This window comes from Lactuca sativa, chromosome 2 (assembly GCF_002870075.4).
Source record: "Lactuca sativa cultivar Salinas chromosome 2, Lsat_Salinas_v11, whole genome shotgun sequence".
Classification (NCBI taxonomy): Eukaryota; Viridiplantae; Streptophyta; class Magnoliopsida; order Asterales; family Asteraceae; genus Lactuca; species Lactuca sativa.
In genome coordinates this window covers 191,908,466-191,929,438 of record NC_056624.2, presented here as the reverse complement: position 1 = coordinate 191,929,438, position 20,973 = coordinate 191,908,466, and the positions used below count along the sequence as shown (strand labels likewise).

Genomic DNA, 20,973 nt, shown 5'->3' with positions numbered 1-20,973 from the left:
ATCAACAAATTTGCACTCAAGAATGCTAGAAGAGCTTAAGGGTTTGTCAGTTAGCTATTAGGATATGTAATTACTCATTAGAATATTATGATTTTGCTTTGTTTATTGCTATAAAATTTATCGTCATTTTAATAAAAAAATTAGTTTATGTAATTTAATTCGTTACACGTTAAGGCCTAAGGGCCTTTTTTATCCACCTTGTACCGGACATTTGAATCCTCAGAACCGACTCTGGTTGTGTTTAAATCTTTTTACACTTTGCAATATGATCTCTGGTGGGTTATAAACTTGTTTTATGTTATTCAAATCATAAAATCTTCCGTTGCTAAATATTATGTTTTTGAAACTAGTTTTTGAATAAAAACCCAACACTTTCCACATGACAATTTCTCCATATCCACTTTGTGCAATCAATGCTTCCAAGCATACCCAAAAAAACCATGTCGTTCTTCATGCACTGCATATAGTTGTTGCATGTCATTCAATGAAAGGTTGCGCAAGTATTTGTCATCGAAGGTTTCGACAAATACCTCATTTGGAAAAATTCATTACTAAACATATATTTAATTTGTAAAAAATGTGTACTTATGTTATCTAAAAAATGTATTTAAGATATCTGCTTTCCAATGCATTGACTATCCATTGAAACACATTTTTTCGCAAACGAAACATTCTTTTGAAATCGCTAGGTTAGTAGACACAATTATCCGCAAAATAATCGTGTACTAGCCGTCTATGCCATTTTGCACGATCTTTGTTTGACGCCGCATGTCTTGTCAGTAGTGGAACTAGCTCTGGCGGTAGCATGTCCGTAGAATATCGGTACATCATACTCACAAATATATCATCGTCCTCGTTATCATTGTTGTATGGATGTAACAAATCAAAATGGTCAATTTTTTTTGTAAATAGAATAATAGAAAAGAAAAAGAAAGTGAAAGAAATGTGTAATTAAGAGAAATTGATGAATTTTGTAGGTAAAATTGAGATAAAATATATGTATTTATAGTAGATATAAATGAGATTTTTTATTGGGTTTATGACCGTTTAACAATGGTCTAAAAAACGAACGTTGTGACGAAAATGCAAGTCAATTTCTACCATTCCCTCCCTTTACCGCGAACACAGCTAATGTCATAACACTAAAAAAACGCCACCCATGGGCAGTGTTTCCGGCGTTATAACGCCGTTATTTGATTGTCACATCGGAATAACGTTGAGGCCCGTTGTCCATAACAAGTGGTCTTACAGACATCTTACATTATGTGAAAAAAGTTTTGTGTATTTAACATGTTTAACAAAATCAAAAAACTATGTGAAGGTTTTATTATTTTACTAAAACATATACAAGTTGTATAAAAGTCATTATGCTATTAGTTTATTTATTTATTATTTTTTTGCAATTTTGTTTCAAATCCAATATCACTTTATAAAAAAATGATCAAACATATTTTTTTAGGCCTATCATTTTACCGGTATCTTTTCGGTTTTCTAGTTTTTCACACATCAAGTGATGTTTGATTCCGAAAAAAAATACAATATTTAATTCAATTTTAATTTTTTATAAAAGATGTTCAATTTCATTTTTGCTTTAATAAAATGATGTTTGATTTGGATTTAAAAAAAAAAAAAAAAAAAAAAAAAAAAAAAAAAAAAGAAAAAAACTCACAGCATAGTAAATTACGCGTCACGTCGCCCTTTAAACATTTTCAACTTACTCATACATGTATAAGCATTTTTTCAAATTCTATTACTATTTTATTCTTTTACTTTACTGATTATATCTAAAAGTATTGTTAAGACTTAAATCTTCCTTTCATACTTTAAATTTTAAAAGTTAGATCATCCGTTTGATCCCCTCCATTTTAACACGTACACAAGTTGCGAATATTTAATTAATTAAGGGCGACAAGAAGGTTTGTCTTGTTTTTGAGTGTTATAATTTATTACTAGGGATGAGCAAAAGGACCGAACCGGCCAGAACCGGCCCGAACCGAACCGGACCCGGGAACCGGCTTCGGCCAAAATCAAGAACCGAACCGGCCCGGCGGTTCTACCGGTTCTTGTCGTGTCTTCAAATGTTGGAACCGCTCCTTGAAAAATAGCATCATACGATACCGGTTTTTGCCGGTTCTGTCGATTTTCGGCGGTTCTACCGGGTCCGGTTATATCGGTTCCGGTTCTTACCGGTTCCCGGTTCCAAAAATCCACAAAAATAACGTCCCGGTCCCGGCCCGACCGGTTCCGGTGCCAGTTCCGGTACCGGTTCCGGCCGGTTCTCCGGTCCATATACTCATCCCTATTTATTACCCTCACCACATTCCCAATTAAGGGGATTCGCATTTCAGTCATTTTATTAAAATTCGTTAATAGGTAAATAACAAGAAAGACATTAAGGTCTCGTTTGAAAGTTACCGACTGAAAAAGTGCTGATTGAGCAAGATATTTCTGAATAATAAATTCTGACTGAGTAAGAAACCATGTTGTTTGATTGTATATCTGACTGAATGTGTTGACTGATGCAAAATAATCATTTTACCATGATCTTCTATATAATAATAATAATAATAATAATAATAAATAGGGCCGGCCCAAGCCCAGGGCGAGCTGGGCCATGGCCTAGGGCATCAAATTATAGTGGGGCATCAATTTAAAGCCTGTTATAGATATTATTGTATATTGGGCTACATCTGTTCAGTTAGTCCACTAAAATCCAGTCAAAACGTCAGGGTCGATGGAGACCTAATTAGCGCCAACTTATCAATTTCGCATGACTCTTCAATCTAAAACACCGCCTAAAAATTGAAGATGAAGAACACGAGGCGTCCTTTCTGGAGAATGGAGATGGACTGTGGATCGATTACTCTATTAGAATTTAAAATCATTCTATCGATCTCTCATCGCTCTCTCGTCCGCTTCAGCCTTCTCTCGCCTTCTCTCTCGATCGCTTGGGACAATTGTGCCCTTATTGTTACTGAATTGCCATGTTCTCAATTTGTTTGTTAGCTTTTCTTGATGTCATGCTTTCTCATACGATGTTATTGTTCTGGCTTGGAGTTTCGCCCAGGTGTAGGATAACGTTTTCCTTGTTTTGGTCGATTTGGCTTTTAAAGATGTCGGCCCTGTACATATTGAATTTTGCCAAATTGGACGATTATGCCCTTGTTGCTCTTCTAGCCCCTTCTTATAGATGTGTATGTAGTTTATATTGTTGATTTCAAGTTATACGAAGTTTGATTTCAAAGCTTATTAAGGGATAACTGTGTTGGACGATTATGCCCTTGGAGTTGAAGCCCATGTTAGGTTGATTGCCTTAATTAGGTTATGTTGCATTTCTAAAATGTTTTGGCGTTGCTGTCGAAATTCCTTAAATTCCTTCCCAATTTCGATGGTGTATTCCATGAGTATTTGTTTCAATTTTATGATTATAGTACAAATAATGAAGAGAATGACATTTTTGTTTTCTAATTTTCTATATTTACATTTTACATAGGGATTTTTTGGCTTTGTAGTTTTTACTTTTTTTTGCAAATCAATTACAAGAGGAGTAATGTAAATCTAATGAGCTTGTTGAAAGTACTAATGTTAACTATGATATTGTAATTATTATTTTTGATTCAAAGAATGCTTGAAGACAATGTTTTATTGATGTTTGCAACTTTTAATTATATGAAGATGAATTTGTTTGAAAAAAGACATTAGTTGTGGGATATACTAACAATTAAGTTTGAAGATACAAGTATTGGAGGATTATTAAGTTTTTTTTGCCCCGGGCAGTAAAATTCTATGGACCGGCCCTGATAATAAATACAAAAACTTCCAGCATAATAGACATTAAATATATTATTTTAGGGATTAAAACACAAAATCTCTCAACTTGCTAGTAAACACCATTGTTTGTATAAGGGAAAGCTGAGTTCGATTCTTGTAACCTCTTAGTACACATTTTTCCTCCTGTAAATTTTTATCTGAGGGCAAGGGTACTATTGGAAAGCCTTACTTCCTTGTGAATTTTATCCGATGGCAGAGGTACTATTGGAAAGCCTTACTTCCTTTCTTAGCCTGCCGACTTCTTTCTCGACCATACCTTACTTTCCGAGTCAGACGCCTAAATTTTGTTTATCAAACACTTTCAGCTAACCGAGTCAGCAAAAAATGTCTAACCTGACTTGGTCAGACGCATATCAAACAGGGTCTAAGTTTACATCAAAATTCTAATTTGACACTGTTTTTTTATCTTAAATTTGACATTGTGTTTTCCAGTTTTGTACAATCCTGACCACTTGATTGGTCAACCTGGTCACCTGCTGACTTGGCATGATGACATTTCATTTTTTATGACATGGCATACTGACATGTCAAAATTAGATTTTTTTTACCACAGAAGACACTAAGTTTTCACTTTTTTCGATTTTAACATTAAGTTTATTTTTTTCTTTCAATTTTGACACTATGTTTTTTTTGTTCCAAATCGAACATCATTTTTTTTCAATTTTGTTCAGTGTTGACCATTTTCCATTTAAAACCGTATAAATATTTTTTAATACATTTTAAATCATATATATATATATATATATATATATCATTTTAAACCCATATTTTTGTATAAATACACAATTTTTTTACATTCAAACCATAATTTTATGTATACATATGTATTAGTTATATAAAAACATTATTAAATATTAAATACACAACTTTAAAATGAGTATGAAGGTTTGGAGGTATGTAGTCGATCAAGACCCAGAGGTCATGTTTGCAACCCGTGAAATTTTTGCATCTTATTCGAAGTTTATGGTTAGTTTGGTTCTCATGATATAACTAATGTATATTTATGCATGGCATTATGGTTTGATTGTAAAAAAAAAACATTGTATTTATATAAAAATGTGGTTTTTAAACGATAAAAATATATTTATACGGTTTAAAATTTGATAAAAAAAATATATTATACGGTTTCAAATGAAAATTTGTAAAAAAAAATAGTGTCAAAATTGAAAAAAAAAAGAATAAACTTAGTGTCAAGATAAAAAAAAATGAAAAATTAGTGTTTTTTATGGGAAAATTTTTTAATTTTGACACGTTATCATGTCAAATCATCAAAATTGATATGTCACGTCAACAGGTAACCTGGTTGACCGGTCAAGTGGCAAAAATTGTAAAAAAATTTAGAAAACACAATGTCAACTTTGAAAAAAAAACTATAACATCCCAAAATAAGATCTAAAAATTTCATTTTTTTTTAAATAAATAAACTAGGTATCCCAAAACATCATCATAAATTCCAAATGGAACAAATGTAACAATACATCATGGGATATCGGAGTTATCATAAAAATGTGGAACAATATCGTGTGTGCACTGCAATCACCCTGAGCTCTTCCCCTTTGCACCAAAAGTACCTGAAGCATAAACTGAAACGTAAGGACGAAGTATAACCCCCTAAATTTCAACATGGAATTTTCAATTAAAACTTTAAGTGTTTGGTCAAATCACAACGACAAATATTAAAATATTTATCAGAGTATCATTAAAAATTATCATGTACACAAGTCCCCCATTGATGCGATGCAATCGAGTCGTGCCCCTTCGTGAATATAAGAAAAATCTACAACATGTAAACCGCAAATTGTAAGCACAAAGCTTAGTGAGTTCCCCAAAATATCACATACAACACAACACAACTAAACAACTATGGGTTATCAGCAACCTGGGGACTATCCATAGTCCCAGTGGGCTAACAGCACGCTCGGTGGGTTATCAGCAACCCTGGAGACAATTTGCAATCTCAGTCACATATATACAGCATACCACAATAACAACATCTAGACCTAGCTGGTCATCACAGATACAACTATTCTACCACACACGTTCATACAAACACGCAAGAGTCACAAAGACAACTAGCATCCTACATAGATAATTTAGTGATCTGACATTGGTGCCTTCGACTCACGAGCACCGGGAGAAGACTCACCTCTGCACTAAATATCATCAGGCAATATCCTTATTAATAATTAGGTCAAAAACCACAATCGGGTCGTGCCCAAAGACACCCAAAAGCCTACAATGGCCCGAAATCCTGTCTGGTGCCCAAATCCCACTATGGGCCTAAATCCAAGAAGGCCCAAGGCCAAACAATGACCCAAAGAAAAAGACGACAAACTTAATAGTCCAATTATGGCCCAAACCCAAAAGTCAACAAAAGCCAATGGCGGTTAACCGCCTGCATACGCCCAGCGTACTTGATCTACGCCTCCTTTGGCCAGTACATGTTGCGTACGAGATGGGTACACCTAACGTACTCCACAACAACCCAAACTCATCAATAAGGGCTTAAGTGGTTAAGTCACTAAATCCACTTCTCAAATTTGATTCCAAATCATGAATTAACCCATAAAGTCTCTAGCTTTAAGCCTTTGCATGGCTGAAATGAGCTTAAACCTCAAAACCCTAACTTAAACCATACTTAACACCACCAAATTCTTGCATGGTTGGAAAAGGGACCATCAAGCAACCATTTTTATGAATCTAGATGACTTAAAACACTTGAAAGGACAACTACAATGCTATGGAGTACCTCATACACACAAAGGTCCAAGCTTTGGGGCAACAAGCTCATAAAAACCCATCTAAAGAGATCTGAGAAGAACATTAGCAAGGTATGGACTTTATACCTTCAAAAGAAGCACAAGATGGAGGAGTTCCTAGATCTCTAAGCTTGCATGAAACACTACCTTCTTCAAGGACCTTCTTCCACAAAAAAGGTGCACAAAACCACCTACAAAACTCCAAGATCTTCATACTCAAGTCTAGGGTTCGATATTGAGGCAGAATAGGGAGTGGAGCCTGACTATGGAAGGTCCAAATGAGAGTTAATGCCTTTAAATAGGGGTAAAACCCTAAAAATTAGGGTTTAGGTTCAGATCACGTATGATGCGTACTCATAGTATGACCAGTGTACTAGGTCCAACTTCCATGATCATCTTTTGCCTAGTATGCCCGACGTACACCCTATACACCCAACATACTAAGCTTAACCTAAGAATACTCAAATCTTCAAACGACCATAACTTTTTTGTTCTAACTTCGATTTCGATGTTCTTTTTATCCACGGAAAGGTATTGAAAGGCCCCACAATAATATATATTTATCTTGGACTAAGGACTCTTCAAACAAAATATCCATTTTGCATGCAAGAAACCGACGTGCGACTATTCCCATTCTACCCTTCCGCCCGAAGCACAATCTAGAGGATTTAGGTCTCATAACCTTCATTGCCTCCTTCTACAAGGTCTAACGTCGCCTCCTTAAGGCTAAATGTCCTCATACAATCGACTTCCAAACCAGGACCCTGGATCACAGAATCACCTGGAACAGGTTATTACACGAAACTTTGTAAGTTTCCCCTAAATATTGCATATCACACATATCAAACATATAATGGGCCCGCACGATGAGTGTAATGGGCCCCACCCTGACTCGCATAACGGGCCATGCCCATTGAGTATAACGGGCCTCGTCCAGTGAGTATAACATGCATCGCCCTAAATCGCACAACGAGTCCTGTACAACATATAAACATACAAGTATAACAAGTACTAACATTCAGAATTGCCATTGGGCCCAACCCACTAAGCATACAAACACATACACATGCAAGAGTCACACAGAAAATCTAGCATCCTATCATAATAAACCATGGGTCAGCATTGGTGTCTTTGACCCACTAAACATGGTGAGGAAGACTCACCTCTGAATCTGAACAATAGCTAATGATGTCTCGACTCCGAATCTTAACTCTAACCGACGCCTAACCATCAAAAAGACCAATTCTCAAACATAATCCAGAATACCCAAAATACCCCATGGGTCAAACTAGGTTAAACGGTAAAAAAGTCAAGAAGATCCAGCTCAGTTGGCCGCCACGTCGTGGTAGCCCTTTACCACGTCGTGGTGTCGAAAACGACAAAATAATCGCGACCAGCCCCACCACCACATCATGGAAATAGGGTTTTCAGCACCTTAACACATTCAACACTTCACTTCTAAAGGGTCTCTAACTCATATATGGTCCATAATAGGGTCTAGATGGATAAAGCTTCCAACTTTATCCAATAGAACCCTCCAAAGTGTATAGATCTTAACTTTAAGGTCCAAAACACTACATGGCTTAAGCAATAATCACGTCTTGAAATCTTATTAGGCCAAAATAGGGAAAAAAACGCCAAGATTCTATGCATGACCTTGAAACTCAAATCTAATTCAGATCCAAAGATTCAAATGCTCCAAATGGCCCGGAGATTCATAAAGTTGCAAGATTTATGAAGTTCAACCTTCCAAAGCAACAAGGCATAGAGAAAAGTGGACAAAATCCAAAGATCTATTAACTAACTCATCAAGATGAAGACTTTATACCTCCTTGAGATGCTTGAGGAAGATAAAATCCTAGATCTACGTTGCTTTGGACTCCCAATATGATCTTCCACCACCTTCTTCCTTCACTAGCACCAAACACACACACTTTAAGGCTAAAAGACCCACACAAGGGATCTATGGTTTTCAAGGGACGATTTGGAGAGATGGAGGCTGACGAGAGGGAGGCTATGAGAGGTTAAGGAGTTTAAATAGGGATCAAACCTTAAACTTTAGGGTTTTCTCCAACAGCTGCCACCATGTCGTGGAAAAAACACCACATCGTGGTGGGTCATTAAACTCTCGCAACCCAAAAGCTTATTGCCACGTCGTGGTGAGGCTTCACCACGACATGGCCTTCAAAAGGAAATATCATACACAATCGAAAATAATTTCATACCTAGAATCGACTGTTATAAATCCCCTTACTTGAATCAGACTTCGTCCTCAAAGTCCGCTGCTCCAAATAACTATGGGTAGTGCTCTCTTATCTTATCCTACGACTTCCAAATCCATTCTGAACCACTACTAATTCAAATCCACTTTGTATTCCAAAATGATTACCCAACTTCTGATTACCTGTTGTTTCCACTAGAAAACAGAATCACTGACCATTCACTACTGCTTAAAACTTTTCACTCGACAAAAGGGTTTAGATAATCCTTCAAGTAAAAGACCATTATGAAGTTAACGAATCTATGAACATAATGCACAACAAGGGACAATATGGGAGTTAAACCTTCTAGTGTTGAACAAGTCAATGATTCCTTAACTGCCGAACCGATACGCTACTGCTATAATTCTGAAGTCCCATACCTACGCACAGGTAGAATCATTCCAAAGCATGATCACAAGGGCCTTTTATACCATCAACGCTGAAAAAATCCCTTTTTGCCTTGAACCCTTCAGCTGATTCCCTTGGCAGACAGATTCCTTAATTCGTGTCTTACTGAAATAAAGACCTTGTACATATACACTCACAATTCCCAACACGAGTTTCAACCAAAACTCATCACGATACATAATTCGTAACTGGAGATCCAAGGATTTACACTTGCATTTCACCCGAAATCTTCTGATTCAAGACAACCATTCACTAAACCAGGATATAAAGATCCCCAAACCACTGCTGAGACTGCCAGTATCACACCTGGTCCAACCACCAGGTTCCTGAGAGTCGAGCCGATAAGGCTACCCTAGCCTATGTATCACCCTTTTCCACTCACTGACCATATAATCATCCCTACTAAAACCAAGATCCAATACCTTGACCCCACCGATCTTTACCATATCCCTCCTGCATTGCCATAATCACACGGGGCTCGCCCACGGGTCTCACCCCATCGAGAGCTACACATGCCCAGACCCGCCTCGGACCCCAATGGTCCCCCTCCTATAACAGAGAAATGATCCCCGATAATCTTGTCAGACTTGCCCAAGGCACGAACTGATACTTCTTTATACCAACGACCCCCAAATGATGGTCTATCTCAATCTGGCGAATGCTAAGATCCCATCGCAGACTTACAACACTTCCATGCTATCTACCAGTCTAGTCAATGCTACGGCTACCCCGCAGTCTTACGACACGACTATCCCGTCACTGTTACCACCCATGGTCTTACCACATCTCTACCACATCAATTCCAATCATCTTGAGTCGAACCCACATCCAAATGAATCCCAATCAGGTGTTCGGGTCATGCTTCGAACCCCAAAGCCTTCATCAAACAAGAATAATCAGCAAGACTCTAACAAACCCACACCTGGATCCATCCACATGCCTGCTATACCACAAAGAAAATGCCAACCAGCTGTTGGAAGTTTCCTGAACTCCCGACTTACACAAATTCAATCCAAACAACCACTTGAGTTGTCTTCCCTCCCGACTAGGATGTGAAACTCACCCTAGTTTCACATCTGATTTAGCTCCCGGAAATCTGAACGATTCTCCCCCACTTGGATTCGTCGAAGCTCTCCCAACCCACAAAATTTGATGGATTCTCAACCCATCTTACCTCCTTATAATTTGAATCGCCAATGACCTGTTCTTACTACTACTAACGTTCCATTACTAGTCAATCCCGATGATCACACAACTCTTAAAATCCAGATGAATACTCTCCGAAATCTCAGCAAGTCCGATAACCCTAATCGCTTCCCATGATACAACACAAAATCCTTAAGTCCTTTATGCTGGTGACAAAGACTATAACCATTGACCTCAACTGAAGAATCTTCACTCCAACTTCCCATCCTCAAAAAGAATCTTTGAATTCTAACGATCTTCAACCCTTATGATTATAAAATTCCCTTGGCACTTCCAATGACTAAACAAACTCATGTGTCTGCCATCCACATCTTCTTGCTACCGCTCCTTCCCTAGCAACGGTAGTGATTGGACCCAAAGGTCCTGCTTTAGACGACTGTCGATCCTACCTGGACGAATGTTATCACTTCCGAACCCCGACTTCGCTGATGAACTATTCCTGCTGATTCAACCATAGATCCTCCAATCAATACCCCTAAACAGATCCGATCAAAGAACCAGAACATGAAATTTTAGTTTTAACTTTAGTAATGAATCATAAAATATAATATTAGTTTATATATATATATATATATATATATATATATATATATATATATATATATATATATATATATATATATAAAACTCTAAAAATCATAAAAATGCATAAAAAATACCAAGACATCACAGAACCTTCTTTTGAATTTTTTTATCAAAAAATCGCAGCATTTTTTACAATTTCGCTGAAAAAAATAATAAACATCATTTTTTTTTTGTAAAAAATAAAATTTTCAAAATTTTTTTTTCAGGGATTTTGACCTAAAAGTTGCGATTTTTTGATAAAAAAAATTGTGATCTCTAAGTATTTTTTTTTATGCATTTTAATGATTTTTAGGGTTTTTTATAGGGTTTTTTGATTTCCATAGAACCTAAACCTATATATATATATATATATATATATATATATATATATATATATATATATATATATATATAAGTTAAATAAAAAACCATTATTAACCACTGAACCAAAGAACTAATCCAAAACGACAATTTAAAACGATCAACGACAAAATGAAGGGATGTAGACTTTTATAATAGACGCACATGCACCAGATTATAACAAAACCAACTTTTTTTTAGTTTAATTTTTCTAGGCTATGTTTTTAATCGGAAAAAAACGAATATACCGTTGTTCATGAATTTTCGTCATCTTTCCATAGAGATCCATATTGATATATAAAAAAAAGAACTTTTTTTTTTCCAAAAAGACTCACTTCATTTTCATTGTTTTTTGAAAAGTTAAAGTCTATTTTTTATTGAAAAAATTAATAAATATATCAAAATTCATTTTTTTGGTATTCTTTAAACATAGATTCTTATTGACAATTAAAAAAATTGAAATTTCAATTTAGATTCACAATGTGAATGATAGTAAGTCAGATTCACATTGTAAATTCTAAAAACTAAATTATATACAGTTTTGATTCACAATATGAATAAATCTATTTGTTGATTTTACAAAACTAATTTATGAATAATCAAAACGTTAAAATAATATAAAACTACATAGAAATATATTTCAATTTATATGTAAATTTCATTTAATTTGTCAATGATCAAAGAGTTGAAATAGTAAGTCAGATTTACATTGTGAATATTAAAATTGAAATATTTATAATTTAGATTCACGGTATGAATCTGAATTGATTGATTTGTTATTATTTTTTTTATCGATGATGATGTTTATTAATAGAGGATAAAAATTGAGATTTTTTTTGGTATAATTAGTCTTTTTAGATAAAAATAAACTTAAATATTGAAAAAAACAACAAAACGAAGTGTGTTTTTTTCAAATTTTTTTGATCTTTATATAACAACATGGATCTCTATGGAAAGAGGAGGAAAAATCGTGAACAACGGTATATTCGTTTTTTTTCGATAAAAAACGTGGTTTAAAAAAATTAAATGAAAAAAAAGAGTTGGGTTTTTTGGTAAATAAGTGAGTTTTATGGCATAATCTGATGTATGTGCGTTCAATGTAGAAGTGTACATCCAATCATTTGGCCGTTGATCATTATGATTTGCAACGCTTACGTTTGGTTCCTTGTTACTAATGGTTCTCTATTGAACCTCACCGTATTAAGAACTAAATGTGGAACCTAAGAAATATATCAACATACTATGTATGTTTTGATTTGATACCATCCTACTTCTATTAATCCATAATTGCAACAAACTATTATTTTGCAAAATACAATTAATGTTTATTTTTGTTTTTTTTTCATGGTTAAGTATGCGAACCAAGAATGTCTATGTTAAAAGAACAACATCATATTTACATTAAACAAAAACCTTGTAAATCTTTGAATTACTTTTTTCACTATATCTCATAATTATCTCTAATACTTTTCTATTTCTCATAGCATAAGCGAAATGGTACATAACAGTGACAGTGAAATCGTCATTGTTAAGTTGGCTGGCATGAATGCCTCCAAAGAATCATGGAATATTTGTGTTCAAGTTGTCATGATTTGGAAACAGACATACAAAAACAACTCAAACATGATCAACAACTTGGACATGATTTTAATGGACTAGGAGGTAAAATTAAAATAATATGAAAAAAGCTTATGTTTTATTTTTGTTTCATATAATAATATTGTTTATCACCTACATGGCACTAGAATACATGCAACAATCAAAAAAATCTCATAAATGTATTTCAAGCCCTCCTGGAATAAGGAGTTGTAAGGCAAATCACTAACTTTGGTATGACAAGAAACAAAGGAGATTACATGTTGGTTGCTCACAAGCATAAGATAAATTACTACAAAACAACCACAATCGTGTATCAACTCCTTTTGTTGATAGGATCAATCCTTTTAATTTTGTGAGTTTTCAAGATCTGACAGCCATAAATTTTGACACTCGTGTTGCATTTGGTGAGCTTTTTTCCCTTAACAGTTTTGCATTTATTATATTATATATTTTTTAAACCAATTTATATTATAATAATTGATTCAAATTTACTTTTTGTAGATTTTATTGGTCATGTTGTATCTACTGAACCCATGAGAGTGATTAAGGAGAACGCAAGGGAAACAAGGCTAATGAGTATTGTTGCACAAGATCTGAGGTAGTTTTCTTTATTTTTCATTAATTTATCATGTTTAATATTTTATTCATATAACCCAAACAATCAATTATAGTGGTAGGAAAATGCAAGTTGCTTTGTGGGATGGTTTTGCATTGAAGTTGAACAACTACATACTGAACATTAAAATGAAAATGCTCATGTGATCATCCTCCTACGTATGACAAAGCTCAAGACTTGGGGTGGTAAGAATAATTATTTTTAGATGTCTATGCTCATTACATTAATATTTTATTTATAATAAGAAATAATCTATTACTTCAATTGCTATTTATAGGTCAGCTACAAGTCTATTTATTTGGGTCGAGATTGCATATTAATGATGATATGCATCATATTTCAGAATTTAAAAAGGCGTATGTATTTGATGACTATGATATAATTATTTACTGTTTTATTTTACTTATTCTTAATTAATAATCATTATTATTGTTGATCTTCTTCATTTTTCCTTCTTATATGTAGCATTGTTGATATCGATTTGAATGTTGAGTCTTCCATTAATACTACCCAACAACATTGATGATATTCCAGATTACAATGAGGTATACTTAATATTATTAATATTTTCCCATTATATATAACAATTTTTTTAATGTGTGTGTGTGTGTGTATATATATATATATATATATATATATATATATATATATATATATATATATGTATGTATTTTTACCAATCAGGAAATTGGTTTGTCTATCATTGCTACTATAATCGGTTTCGATTTGGAGAAGGATGGTATTCTTTTTATTGTCGTGACTGTTCAAAAAATGTAACTAAAAATGGTGATGATAGTGATGGCGAACCATTTAATTGTAATGGTTGCAGAGTAGTTTCTGATGTATTCGGCAAGTAAGTTCATAATTTTACATTTATAAACTTATTGTCTCATGAATCTTTATTACAATGTTTAATTTTTTATTTCATTGTCCATTAACGTGTCATACAATAATATTTAGGGTAAGGGTTGTAATATATGTTCAAGATGAAACTGGGTCTGCTTCTTTTATATTGTTTGACCGTCATGTTAAAGATCTTATTCACCGCTGTAATCATTGGTTGATGGAAAAGATATCAAAGGTAGCGTTATATTATACTATTATATTAATTTGTACACACGACAAGTTAACTGTATATTGTTATTGCATTTTATTTTAATCGGGATTTATTAACTACTCACACGTTTTATTATAATATTCTTTAGGATCAAGGATGCCAAAAGATCCCCGATGAGTTCAATACAATGCTTAATAGGAAGTTTGTTTTTAAAGTTCAAATTTCAAAGTTTAATCTCGAGAACAATTATCATGCCTACACTATTCATAAGATGACTGATGATGAACTTGTAGTTGGTGCAGTTTTCAAACATTCACCTGCATACGAAGAAAACAATATTCATTCTGATGGTACTCCTAAGTCCTATCAACAAGTCTATTAACGTAAAATTAAATTCATATAATTTAGCATTTTAACATTGTTAATAAACATTTATTCTTGATATGGTGACAATATTAATGTTGTTAATTAACATTGTTTTATTAATTTTATATACAGGAAAAGAGTGTTTCTGTTGAAGGTGACAATATTAATGTTGTTTATCTTGATGCGGTGACACCGACATCTACTTCACTGAAATGCCCTATTGAGATTGCTACCACCATTGAATCATTTGAATGGTCTTCCTCAAAAGAAGGTGTTGCTCCTCATACCCTTAAGATTCAAAAAATGGAAAAACTCGAATAAATCTAGCAGTTATGATTATTTGACATTTATCATTGACGATTTTTCTTTCTGGTGGTAGGACAACACATTCAAGATTTCATATACCAATTAACTTGAATGAGAAATTGTTTTGTTCTATTACGCCAGGTAACGATGTAGCTGCCCTGTTGAACAAAGTGAGCCTTATAATTTGGGACGAAGCCCTAATGATGCATCGTCATTGTTTCGAAGCAGTTGATAGGACACTTAGAGATATTATCCTTCCTAAGAACAATGATAAACCATTTGGAGGCAAGACCATTGTATTTGGAGGTGACTTTTGAAAAATTCTCCTAGTAATACAAAGAGGAAATCGTTCAGATATTGTGTAGACATCATTGCATTCATCATGATTATGGCGTGAATGTACAATTTTACATTTGACTGTAAACATGAGGCTTCAGTTCGGTTGTCCAAAACATGATTTCGAAGAGACAAAATCATTTGCTGATTGGATTCTTAAAATTGGTGAAGCTACTATCGGTGGTCCTAATGATGGCGAAGTTGAAGTTGAATTTTCCAAAAGATGTGATTGTTCCCTCTACGGGTGACCATATTCATTCAATTGTATACTGCATTTATTCATCTTTTAGAACAATCTTGATGATCCATCGTATTTTCAAGATAAAGATATTTTGGTCTCTACTAATGAAGAAGTTGATGCTATCAATGACTACATGTTAGAATTGATGAAAGATGAAGGGAAAACATATCTGAGTTCATATTCCTTATGTGAGACTGAGACAGAAGATTCTTTTGAGGAATTAGTATACTCTCCGGATATGTTGAACGCTTTTAAGGCCTCTGGAATTCCTAACCATAAACTTATACTAAAAATAGGTGTTCCGATCATGTTGCTTCGTAATATCGACCAAACCAGAGGACTATGCAATGGTACTAAATTACAAATCATAAGGCTTGGAAGACACGTCATTGAAGCACGAATCATATCTAGTAGATTTTTCAACGAGACTACTTATATACCTCGCATGAAGTTCACCCCATCCGATAAAAAAATTCCATTTTGTTTTCAACGTAGGTAATTCCCAATAGCAGTTTGTTTTGCTTTGACCATTAACAAAAGTCAAAGATACTCATTATCAAATATTGGATTATACATGTGTAGACCTGTCTTCACCTATAGTCAATTATATGTAGTTGTTTCTTGTGTAACAAGAAAAAACAATTTGAAGGTACTCATATGTGACGATGAAGGTCGTTCAACTAATAAAACAAAAAACGTTGTCTACAAAGAGGTCCTGCAACATTTATAGTTATTTATCGATTTCAGTGTTTCTTCTTCACCTTTCAATAATAAAAATAGCCATAAACTTTCTTTTATAATTATTATACAATATATATAAATGTTTTGGTAATTTTTTTAATACGTTCCCCCGCGTTTAACGCGGGTTATCATCTAGTATAATTTATATTTGAATGTAATTCATATTTGATTCACTTGTTAATTACATGTGATTCATATGTGAATCACATGTGATTTATATGTGAATCACATGTGATTTATATGTGAATCACATGTAATTCATATGTGAGTCACTTCTGATTTAATTATGAATTACATGTGACTCATATGTAAATTACATATGAATCACATGTAACTCATATGTGATTCACTTGTGATTTACATGTGAATTATATGTGATTTACATGTGAATCACATGTAATTCATATCTGAATCACTTGTGAATTACATGTGATTCATATGTAAATTACATGTGATTCATATGTAAATTACATATGAATCGCATGTAACTCATATGTGATTCACTTGTAATTACATGCGAATCACATGTGATTTATATGTGAATCACTTGTGAATTTTTCCATATTATGTGAACTTTCCCCAGTATAAAAACTACTTGATCAATCTTAAATTTTGCAGATTCACATCGTTTTGGTTCATGGGTATTTTGAAATCCGTCATCCCCATCCATCGTCTGAAAAAAACAAAAACAAAATTTATTATTTAAGAGAAAAAAAAAACTAAGATGGGAATTTGAATTTTGAAAGATAAAAATAAATTTACCTCCATTAAATTATATTTAATAAACTGTATCTATCTTTGTAATATCTCTTCTGCCATAATCTTGTATCTTACACCCAAATCAATAAACACAACTCCTTTCATGGAAGTTCGGAAAACTTACTTATACTGAAATAAGAAAATAGATATATATATATATATATATATATATTACGAAAAATAGGCACAAAGTTAAGAGTTTGCTTAGTATGATGGAATGGAATCAGAGAGAAATGGAATGAAACAAGGGAATTAAATGGATCATTACATTCAATTCGTGAAATGCCATCGAGTTTCATTTTCTTAATAATAAGCATATTCTGAGTTTGAATATAACAATAATTACAAATTTTTAATACTAAATTCTACAACAAAAACTGAGGTAAGATGAACCACATATATAAAGGGTAGCGCACATAAACGAAACTAAAAACAAAACATTAACGATTTTTAACAATTTCCCAAAAGTCATAGAATTGAAAAAAGTCAATTTTTTCAAAACTCACAACAAGGTCCATTTCCCATAACATTTTAAAAAATGGTCAAAAAACCACAGATGGTATTACCTGACATATGCGAGCCCATTTAAACAATCAAATGGGTGTATGCATTAGTTAGACAATAAATGAGTTAAAATGTAAGAAAACATTGATTTGCACAAACCAAATTATGAAAGTATTGCAATAATAATAAATAATCAAATTTAGACCGGTTTACACATACCAAGATATAAAAATAATATTATCATATCAAAAGAATATACTTTCAAATCCATTATTTACTGTTTTGAGCTTATAATATTAAATTCCTAAGTTTTTTCCCTAACCTACAAGATTCATGTATATTTCTTTTCTGGATGTCACCCAATAATCAAGTCATTTAATTGTTAAAATACTATTATCAATTCTATACTCTTGAGAGCCCTATTTGTTGACGATGACTAGATAAGGATGTAGTGTATAATTATCTTGATACATGTGATCTTAGCTCATTCATAATTAGCATAAATATATGTATATTTCCAACTAATGCGATAAAGTGATTGGTTTTAAACATCATCTTCTACAAAGCATAAAAACATCAAACTAATTACTCATAAATTCAAGTATCAATCAAATCAATTCATAAGCAGCACAATTAAAATCAATGAAACTAATAAGAGGCAAAATTAGTGTCGATAAACATGATTAAGATAAATAAAAAGTCGCCAATGAAATGAATTGATAATAGGCTTAATTACATTCGATGTAACTGGTAAGAGATACAATTAATATCGATAAACTCAATCCAATTGAATACTTGAATAAATCCACCGAGAGATTTAGAGGGTGTTTGGCTTAGCTTTTTAAATGACTTTTGACTTTATCTTTTAGAAAAAGTCCCAAAAGATATTTGGCAAAGGGAAAATGACTTTTATAAATGACTTTTTCCATAGAGTAATTTGAGTCTTTTTGAAAAGTCACGATTACTTGACTTTTCCTAACTTTTCACCAGCTAAAAATATTAAATTACCAATATACCCCTCATCTACCCTAAACATGTCTTTTTCTGTCATCTTACATGTAAAAATTAAACCAAACACTTTAATTTTTGACTTTTTCCCTTCAAAAGTTAATCCAAACACATTTTAAAAAATAACTTTTGTAAAAAGTTCTTTTACAAAAAGTCCTTTTACCAAAAGGACTTTTGCCCCACAAAAGGTAAGCCAAACACCCCCTTAATTGACATGAAGCATGATTAGATTCAATACACCTATCAGATGTGACCGAATTAAGAATGCTCCACCAATGTGACACATTCTCATAGAAAAAGACACATATTTAATTCCATATCTGATCAAAAGAACAACTAAAATTTTTCTTTCTCATCAACTAGAGCAACAAATTAATGCTATAATCTAAATCACTATACCTGAATTTCTACATGAATCTGTGATAAGTCAAACAGCTTCCTCCTAGGCAAGTACAAAACTGATCGATTTCATCGACTTCTTCATCATATCTCGATAATAAAAATACTTTAAGATCTATCATTTGTATCGATCTGTCTCTCGATCTCCTTTGACATCCTGATCTAATGAAAACAATGGTGAAAACGACAATGAAGACGTAGTGTTGAGAGACAAAATTTCAGTTGAATAATCCAAATCACTATACCTGAAAACACACTAAATTGATGTGTTTCCGATTTCAAAAAACTAGATTGATTTGGAGGAAAGAGATCGAACAGAGCATTCAAATCGAAAAAAGGCGAGAAATCGATTTTGATTTGCAAATGGAGGCGATCGGATGAGATGGAGGCAATTGGTATGACGATGCGATATAGGGACACTACGAACACGATGGAAGCCGATACGTATAGAGAAATATTTGTGTTTCCTATAATACCCTTGCCCTTTTAAGTTAAGATACCTCCACCCCTACTAGTTTCTATTTATTTACAAAAATGCCACAATTCATCTTGGCCATCCTTTTTTTCGATCTAACGCTTCACTTTTAGTTCTCGGGAAACTATAAGTTCTCAAATGATCCTTCCCTCTCTCTCTCTCTCTATATATATATATATATATACATATATATATATATATATATATATATATATATATATATATATATATATATAGGATCATTTAAGAACTCAAAGTTTCCCGAGAACTAAAGGTGGAACGTTGGATCAAAAAAATGAAGGGTTGAGATGCAAGGTGGCGTTTTTGTAAATAAGTAGACAAAAAAGGAAGGAGGGGTATCTTAATTAATTCAGTCAGGGGTATTATAGGAATAAAAGTATACGTAAATGATTTCTTAAATCTAATGTCTGATAAAATAAATTTTCATCTCTCTCCTCCCCATTTTCCTCTCTCTTTCTCTCTCTCAAGCCTACGATCCATCCTCCGACGACTCACCTCCGTCGAATTGCCTCTAATCCTCCATCTAATATATATTGCTTTCTATTCTGAAATTGCTTCTACTCACACGAACACAATGAAGATAAACGATCGATTTCCATATCCCAATCGATCAAACTATCATCATCGATCATCATTCTATATGAAATCTGAAATCCACGAATGATCGAAGGTTCATTGTTGCTGAACTCCTTGATCTCACGTTCTTCATAGAAAAAACTCCACTAAAGATGCTTTGATTTTGAATCTTTTATCCTCCATCAATTCGTTCCCTGGAGTACACCATAATCGCCGACTTCATCTCGGCCTCCACTATGGATTGAAGACCTGAACGAAGAAGATGATCCCTTGTCGATCAAAATTTAGGTATCATCTGTTTCTATTGTTGACTCCTAACCTTTGTTTGACCTTTATGAATTTTTTCTGCCTAATCATTAAGTTGAACCTGTTTAGTCAATATGTTTTTAAAAGTGTTAAATCCTTGTGTTGATTGTAGGTATAAAAATAGACACCTATGTTATTGAAAAATATAGAGATTTGTTTGCACTCAACATGTTCGATGAAATGCCTCAATGAGAAATATCACATGTTAACTTCACTTTGACTTCATGAATGATGATTTAATTCCAATTTAGGATTCTAAAGAATTTTTTTAGTT

General features: G+C 33.4%; 1 long non-coding RNA gene across 2 annotated transcripts; it reads right to left on the bottom strand.

The window, feature by feature from the left end:
* Positions 1-16,375: 16,375 nt before the first annotated feature.
* Positions 16,376-19,752, bottom strand: LOC122196779 (uncharacterized). Of its 2 annotated transcripts, none has more exons than XR_006188835.2 (4): positions 19,567-19,752; positions 19,322-19,483; positions 17,414-17,539; positions 16,376-17,324 (listed from the first exon to the last, which is right to left on the bottom strand). It is a non-coding gene; the product is annotated as an uncharacterized LOC122196779 (long non-coding RNA). The 2 variants fall into 2 exon arrangements; XR_006188836.2 differs by having other exon boundaries at positions 19,322-19,478.
* Between the last annotated feature and the right edge of the window lie 1,221 nt (positions 19,753-20,973).